Raw genomic sequence first — 7,344 nt, 5'->3', positions numbered from 1 at the left:
AAATTAATGCATATATACCCTGGTCCTTTTCTTGCTTTCTTTTTCATTTTTAGGGGGAGATATTTTTTAATCCCTCATCATGAAAATATACTTTACCACGTCATTTGAAAGACCTTTTTCAAGGCCAGCAACATTGTAGCACCACCATACTTTCCCAGCTTTCTCTGAAACTACCTCTAGCTAATATTCTGCATTCTAAACAATCTGAACTACTCCTTTCCTCTTCCCAATCTGCCCTTCCTGCCTCCCTGCCTCTGGGGGTCCTTTGCTCAAGTTGTTCCCAATGCTTAGAATTCCTCTCTGTCTTTACCCATTAAATTACTGCTAGTCTTTAAAGTTCACTTGAAATACTTTTTTTTTTAATTTTTCTTTTTGCTTTTTGGAGTGGGGAAGGTAGGACAATTGGGGTTAAGTGACTTGACTAAGGTCACATAGCTAGTTCTGTGTTAAGTGTCTGAGCCTGGATTTGAACTTAGGTCCTCCCGATTCCAGGGCCGGTGCTCTATTCACTGTGCCATCTAGCCACCCCAAATTGAAATACTTTTAATTCATAATGAACTTTTGCTTACTCTGCTTTTTCGTATCTCTGATGAGCTTATGTGTTATATTATTCATTCTAGCTATTTCTGTACAAGTCATATAAACTCTATATTTAATCTAGAATTTATTTTTCCCCAGAACCCACATATACTAGGTACTTAATAAATGTTTTGTTGAGTTGAATTCAATCCTTTTGATGTTCCCAAACAGCTCAATTCTGTGTTTTAGGGACCCCTAATGATCACAAAAATGGAGATGCTTGGATTTAGGTTTATTTTATCACTAAAACTGTGTTCTTAAAATTGTTTTAGCCTAGAGCAGAAGGATCTCTGAACTAATTTTAAAAATATTGTGATACAGTACAATTGATATGGATATGTTTTAGATGATTGTGTGTATACATACATACATACACACATACATATGTATGTATCCTATATACAGATTGCATACCATCTTAGGGAATGTAGAGGGAAGAGAAGCAGGGAGACTCTCAAAATTTTATATAAAAATGAATCTTAAAAAATGAAATAAACTTACAAAGTTAAATGTAAAAAAATCTTTAACTTTTTTTCTTATTAATTCTTCCAGACAATTATACTCAAATGCCTCATGGTAGTCTATGCAGGTGAATACCTATGGTTTGTCTCTGACATGATGGACTAACCTGGAAAGGCTTGGAATGCTGCTCAACCATCAAGTACCTGTCTGCCAGTGAGGACCAACCTAGTCAAATTTAGAGAAACTCATGTTGTTCAGTCACTTGTGACCCTTTGGGACCCTATGGACCATAGCCTGCCAGGCCTTTTTGTCCTCCACTATCTCTCAAAGTCTGTCCAAGTCCACTGCTTCCATGACACTCTCTCCCTCTCATCTTCTGCTGTCCCCCTTTCTTTTTTCCTTCAATCTTTTCCAAATTAGGGTCTTTTGTAATGGGTCCTGTCTTCTCATTATGTGAGCAAGAATTTCAGCTTTAACTTCAATATTTGTCCTTCCAATAATTGTCTGAATTAATTTCTTCAAGTATTGATTGATTTGATCTCCTGGTTGTCCAAAGGACTCTCAAAAGTCTTCTCCAGCACCGCAGTTCGAAAGTATTGATTCTGAGGCACTCAGCTTTCCATATAGTCCAACTCTCACAGCCATACATTACTACTAGAAAAAACACAGCTTTGACAATAGGACCTTTGTTAGAATGCTGTCCAGATTTGCCAGAGTTTTCCTTCCAAAGAGCAAGTGTCTTTTCATTTCATGACTACAGTTGCCATCTGCAGTGATCTTTGATCCCAGAATATAAAATTTAACACTGTTTCCATTTCTTCTCCCTCCATTTGCTAGGAACTAACGGGTCCAGATGCCAGGATCTTAGGTTTTTTTGATGGTAAGCTTCAAGCTAGCTTTTACACTCTCCTCTTTCACCCTCATCAAGAGGCTTCTTAATTCTTCTTCATTTTCTGCCACCAGATTAGTCACCTGCATAGATTGTTGATATTTCTTAATTCCAGTTTTTGATTCATCATGCTGGCATTTTGCGTGACGATATACTCCGTGGATATGTTAAATAAATAAGGTGACAATATACAGCCTTGCCATACTTCTTTCCCAATCTTGAACCAAGCAGTTGGTCCATATTCAGTTCTATCTGTTGCTTTTTGACCCCCATACAGTTCTTCAGGTGATCTCCCATCATCTTACTCCCAGATGAGTTCTCCCATCTCTTCGAGGACTTGCCACATTTTGTGGTGATCCACACAGTCAAGGGCTTTAGTGACCAAGTAATGAATTTTGGAGGACTACCAAGACTGGGCAGCAGCCTGGTGCCATGGAAAGATGAGAGGATTTTGAGTCAGGGCAACAGTGTTGGAATCCCAACTGTGTTAGTTGTTACCTGGCTAAGTAACCTGGTCAATCACTATTCCTTCATGGATTTCAGTTTCATCATCTGTAAAATGACGAGGGTTGAACTAGATGACCTCTAAGATACCTTCCAGCTCCAAAACTATGATCTCATGGACTCGTTGAAACTTCTACTAAAATATATGCTTGTGTGTAGACATGGGTGGAGGTGGACATGGGCGGGGATAGGGCTAGCATAATACACAGGTGTGGGAAATCCCCATAGCAAAGAAATCCCAAGTGTTCTGAAGGTGAGAAGTGAATTATGTAGTTGGAAAATTTGAAATCCAATGTTCTTTTTCTATCAATTCTAGAGGTTTTATTTGGACAAAACAACGGCAATGACCTAAGCATTTAGCTTGATCTGTTTTCATTTTAGTTTTCAAAACAATGTAAAATCAATCAAGTGTTTCCATTTTATTCACTCTTTTATCCACTGGGATCAAGAACAATGCTACATTCCCTTTCAATTCAATTCAGCTTAGTAAACATCTTTAAATAGTATATTAATAATAACTTTAGATTTGGAGTCAGAAAGCCTGAACTTAAAACCCAGCTCTGTTATTTACCACCTGTGTATCTTTGACTAGGTCATTAAGGGAGGGAGGTGACACAGTGGATAGAACTTCTGGCTTGGAGTCAGGAAGAGTTCAAATCCCACCTCAGATACTAATTAGTTTTATGGAACTGGGCAAGTCATTTAATCTGTGACAGTTTCCTGATCTATAAAATGGGGGTAATAATAGCATCTATCTCCCAGGTTTGTTGTAAGGATCAAATGAGATAATAACCATAAAGAGCTTGGCACAGAGTAAGCACTATATAAATGTTAGCCATTATTATTCTATTCCCTCGCTGGACCTGAATTTACTCATTTATATTGGACTAGATAGATCAAGAGTTCTTCACCTGTTTTGTGTCATGGACTTCTTTGGCAGGCAACCTGGGGAAATCTACAAATGTCTTTTCAGAATAATATTTTTAAATGCATAAAATGCAGGATTTAGGATTACAAAGGAAACCAAAGGCTAGTGAAAATAAAGATGGTAGTCTTTTTTTCCCTTATCCAGATTCACAGATCCCTCTGAGATAAGTCCATGGACTCATGGATCCATGGTAAGAACCCTTGGCCTAAATGGCCTCTGAGGTCCTTTTCAGTTCTACAGCTACGGTCTTCTGATCTATGAGGTGTTTGCTATTATGCCAGGTCCTGTGCTGGGTGCTGGTGATAGAGGCAAAAATGAAATATTCTTTACCCTCAAGGGCCTTACATTCTACTGATTGGATAGATAAACAAATACAAAAGAAATACAAAGTTATTGGAGGGTGAGGGAAAACCACCTACCAGGAAAACTTTTCAAGTTTAAACATTAACTCTCCCTTGAAAAAAAAAAAAACTTCCTGTAGTGATATCCCACTCTGTAAACACAAATGGTAAGTGGTAAAATGGAGTAAAGACAGATATGAAACAATTTAACCAAGCCTAGCTTATCCCTCAGTGGAATAGTCAGCTTTAAAATATAGACACTCATGACTCAATCTCTAATTGTGAGTGAACTTCACTCATCAGTGATGTTAACTCTGGAAATAACATTTGTTGCCCATTGGCTGAAGAGTTTAGTGATTAACTGGTGGCTTTTCTATTTTTAACATTTCCAAATGGAATTTGAGAGTGAGACTATTTGACAACATCTCTTCCAATAATGAAGATTTAATTGGCTACAAATTTCCGTGTGGCGATAAGAAGCTACTCTCCAGATAACAGTGGAGCAGCCAATCATGGCAGGTTTCCTTTGGGACTTTCTCTAATCCCCAAGTAATCTGATGGCCTTGAGGGGTGGGGGAGGAGGAATCTGGGGCCAGAAAAAAAGAGAAAATGTCTCCAATGGAAGGCAACTGAAATTAACAACTGCTCTTTCACTGAACTGTCAAAGCTTGTTAGAAAATGACCCTGGCAAAGAATTTGGGAGTCATTAAACTGTAATATGAATGCTATGGATGGATATGACCCTAGGATGGGCCAGTGGATTCAGGTCAGTGTCCTTGATTCACATCACCAAAGTGAAAGTCCCTTTGTTAAATTAAAACTCTGGCTTAATTAAGGGCAAGGAAAGAAATCTCTATAATTAAAACTAGCAAATTGTGAGAGATACTTTGGTTTGTACCTATGTGTGAATCAACATTGATTAGAAGGCTGGCTTTGGTGTGAGGTCATAATTTGTTGTTTCTGAGGGATGGGCAATTCAAATTTTGGTGATGGTGGCTTTCTAAGGATTGTTGTGCCACCACAATGGAGTCCCAACCCCCAATCTAAGAAATTGCCCTCTTTGGGGATCATGTGGAAACAAGATACATCTTACTCTAGAGGTACAGTGTGGCATAATGAATATCGAGCTAGTCTAGTAGTCAAGACAACCTGGGTTCAAATCCTATCTCAGACACACACAGGCCATGTGACCCTGGGCAAATTATTTAGCCTCTCAATGTCGCTGGAAACATCGAACAACAGTTGCTAATCTTCCTTGGCAGGTAAACTTTCTCCAATGAAATTTCCCTACACTGCTGAAACTGCATTTCTGGACCTACGCCACCACCCAAAAAACTATGGTACAGAATAAAGAAATGTAGTTGTCATCATTGGGAAATGTAGCCACTGTGTGTTAATGGCACCTATGTCTAATTTAACCATACTTGAACAATAGATCTCTCAAAACTTGGAAAATCTGCTCTATGATTTAAAAGGCATATGGTGTAAATCTCACTCACTCTTTTCTTGTTGCTGTTTAAGGCATATCAATTGTATAAAAGTTGCTTCACTACAACATTTAATTTCTAACCATAGGTCTTTCATCAGATACAGCCCTAATCCTATGAAAATTAATAAGCAGGTTTCAATTTGTTTCTTATGGGACTGACATATAGAGGTGAAGTAAGGGGGAAAACATCTTGCACTTATATAATAGTGAGGACGAGAATGATAGCATTTCTATAAAGCCTTAAGGATTGTAAAATGCCTTTACAAATATGATCTCATTTTCTTCTCACAAAAACCCTGGGAGGCAGTTGCTGTTATGATCCCCATTTTAAGGAGGTTTGAAAGGAGGGAAGGGACCAAGCGTTCATGAACTGTCTACTTTGTGCCTGGCACTGTGCTAAACTGTTTACAAATATTATCTTATTTGATCATTACAACAGCCTGGTAGGTAGGTGATGATCCCCATTTTACAGCTGAAGAAACTGAGGCAGGTACAGGTGAAATGACTTATTCAGTCACATAGATATTGTGTTTAAGGCTAGATTTGAACTCACATCTTCCTGATTTCTAGGCCAGCACTGTCCAGTGAGTCACGTAACTGCCTCCTCCCTCTCCAAATAAAATATATAAAATATATTACATATCTATGTATACACATACACAGACATGTATGTGTATATAGGCATGTATATTGTGTGTGTGCATACACACACGTATTCCTAGTTTTACCTTGGCTTGGACCAATAAACAAGGATTCATTCCATTGGTGGGGAGGGGGCAGAATCCCAGCCTTAATCTTGGCTGTGTCTTTGCCTTTCTGGAGTACCTTGGATGAACTATGACAGCACCCAGCACTCTAAGGTTTGCAAAGTCTCTGATATATGTTTACCTCATTTGATCTCCAACACCAGTATAGTGGAAAGAAGAACCCTGATCCTGGAATCAGAATGCCTGGCTCCCAAGTTTACTAGCTGTGGCTGCCAGATGTTGCCAGGAGAGGAAGGGCCCCACAGCTGTGGGAGTGGCTAATGAGCCCATCTGGAGGTCAGGACCTTGTGTGACCCTGGGAGAGTCACACAAGTCACCTCTCCGTGTTCTCAGGTAACTTCCCAAGACTGTAAAGCATAGAGAAGGTGCTGACCTGTATTGATAGAAGGAGCTTTCCCACCTGGCAGTTCTCTATGCCAGTGAAATCAACTCCAGGCTCTAGCCTTATCATAATAGCAAGCATCTAAACTCCCTGGTCCAGCTACAGTGGAAGAGTGGAGGATCTAGGGCCAGCTGGTGTGCATGACTCTGCAGTGAGAGGACCAGTCACCAGGCTGCTGCTCTCCAGGACTTCTCCACCATGCCCCCAAACCTCTTTAGTCAGTCATCAAGCATCTATTAAGTGATTACTATGTGCCAGCTAAACAAAGAAATGCAAAAGATGGTACCTGTCCTCAAGGAGTTACAGTCTGATGTAGGAAGATAGCACATAAAAGGAAGCTAAAAGGGGTGAGGGGGAAGGGAAAAGGTACACAGGGGAGAATCATGATAAGTCCAGAAAAATGTAGCCAGATGGGAAATTATGGATGACTGCCCTATGTGCCCTCTTTAAGAGAGGATCTGGGAGGAGCTCTCCACTTTCCAGCCTCCCCCCTCTCCTATGAGGGGGAATGGCAAGGGAGTACTGAAGAGAAATGAGTTTCAGAGTTGCTATGATCTTGCAGGAAGATTCCCAAGGGCATGATGAAAGTCCAAAAGAGTTTAGCTGGGTGGGAACAGAAAGGTTCTTTCTTTCTGTTCATATTTGTATTCCTGGTGCTTAGCACAGTGTCTGGCATATAGGAAATGTATAATAAATGCTTGTAGCCTGCCTGACCCATTGACTGGATTAAAATCTCACTTCAGTAGCTCCTTTGACCAAATCACTTCATTTCTGTGGGGTTCACTTTCTTCATCTGTAAAATGACTAGATAACCTGGAAGGTCTTTCTAGCTCTAAGACCATGATCTCATATCCTGGAAGTGATATGTTCCTAACAACTGCTTGTGTGACCCTAGGTAAATCACATATTCTTTTTGAATCTCCGATTCTTCGTCAGTAAAATGAGGATCATAATACTAATCCTTGTTACCTCCCAGCATCATTGTAAGGAAAGCCCTTCATAA

This window comes from Petaurus breviceps, unplaced genomic scaffold (genome assembly GCF_028583685.1).
Source record: "Petaurus breviceps papuanus isolate PSGF00001 unplaced genomic scaffold, PetGlider_PUasm1.0 220, whole genome shotgun sequence".
Taxonomy (NCBI): Eukaryota; Metazoa; Chordata; class Mammalia; order Diprotodontia; family Petauridae; genus Petaurus; species Petaurus breviceps.
This window is presented reverse-complemented; position numbering follows the sequence as displayed.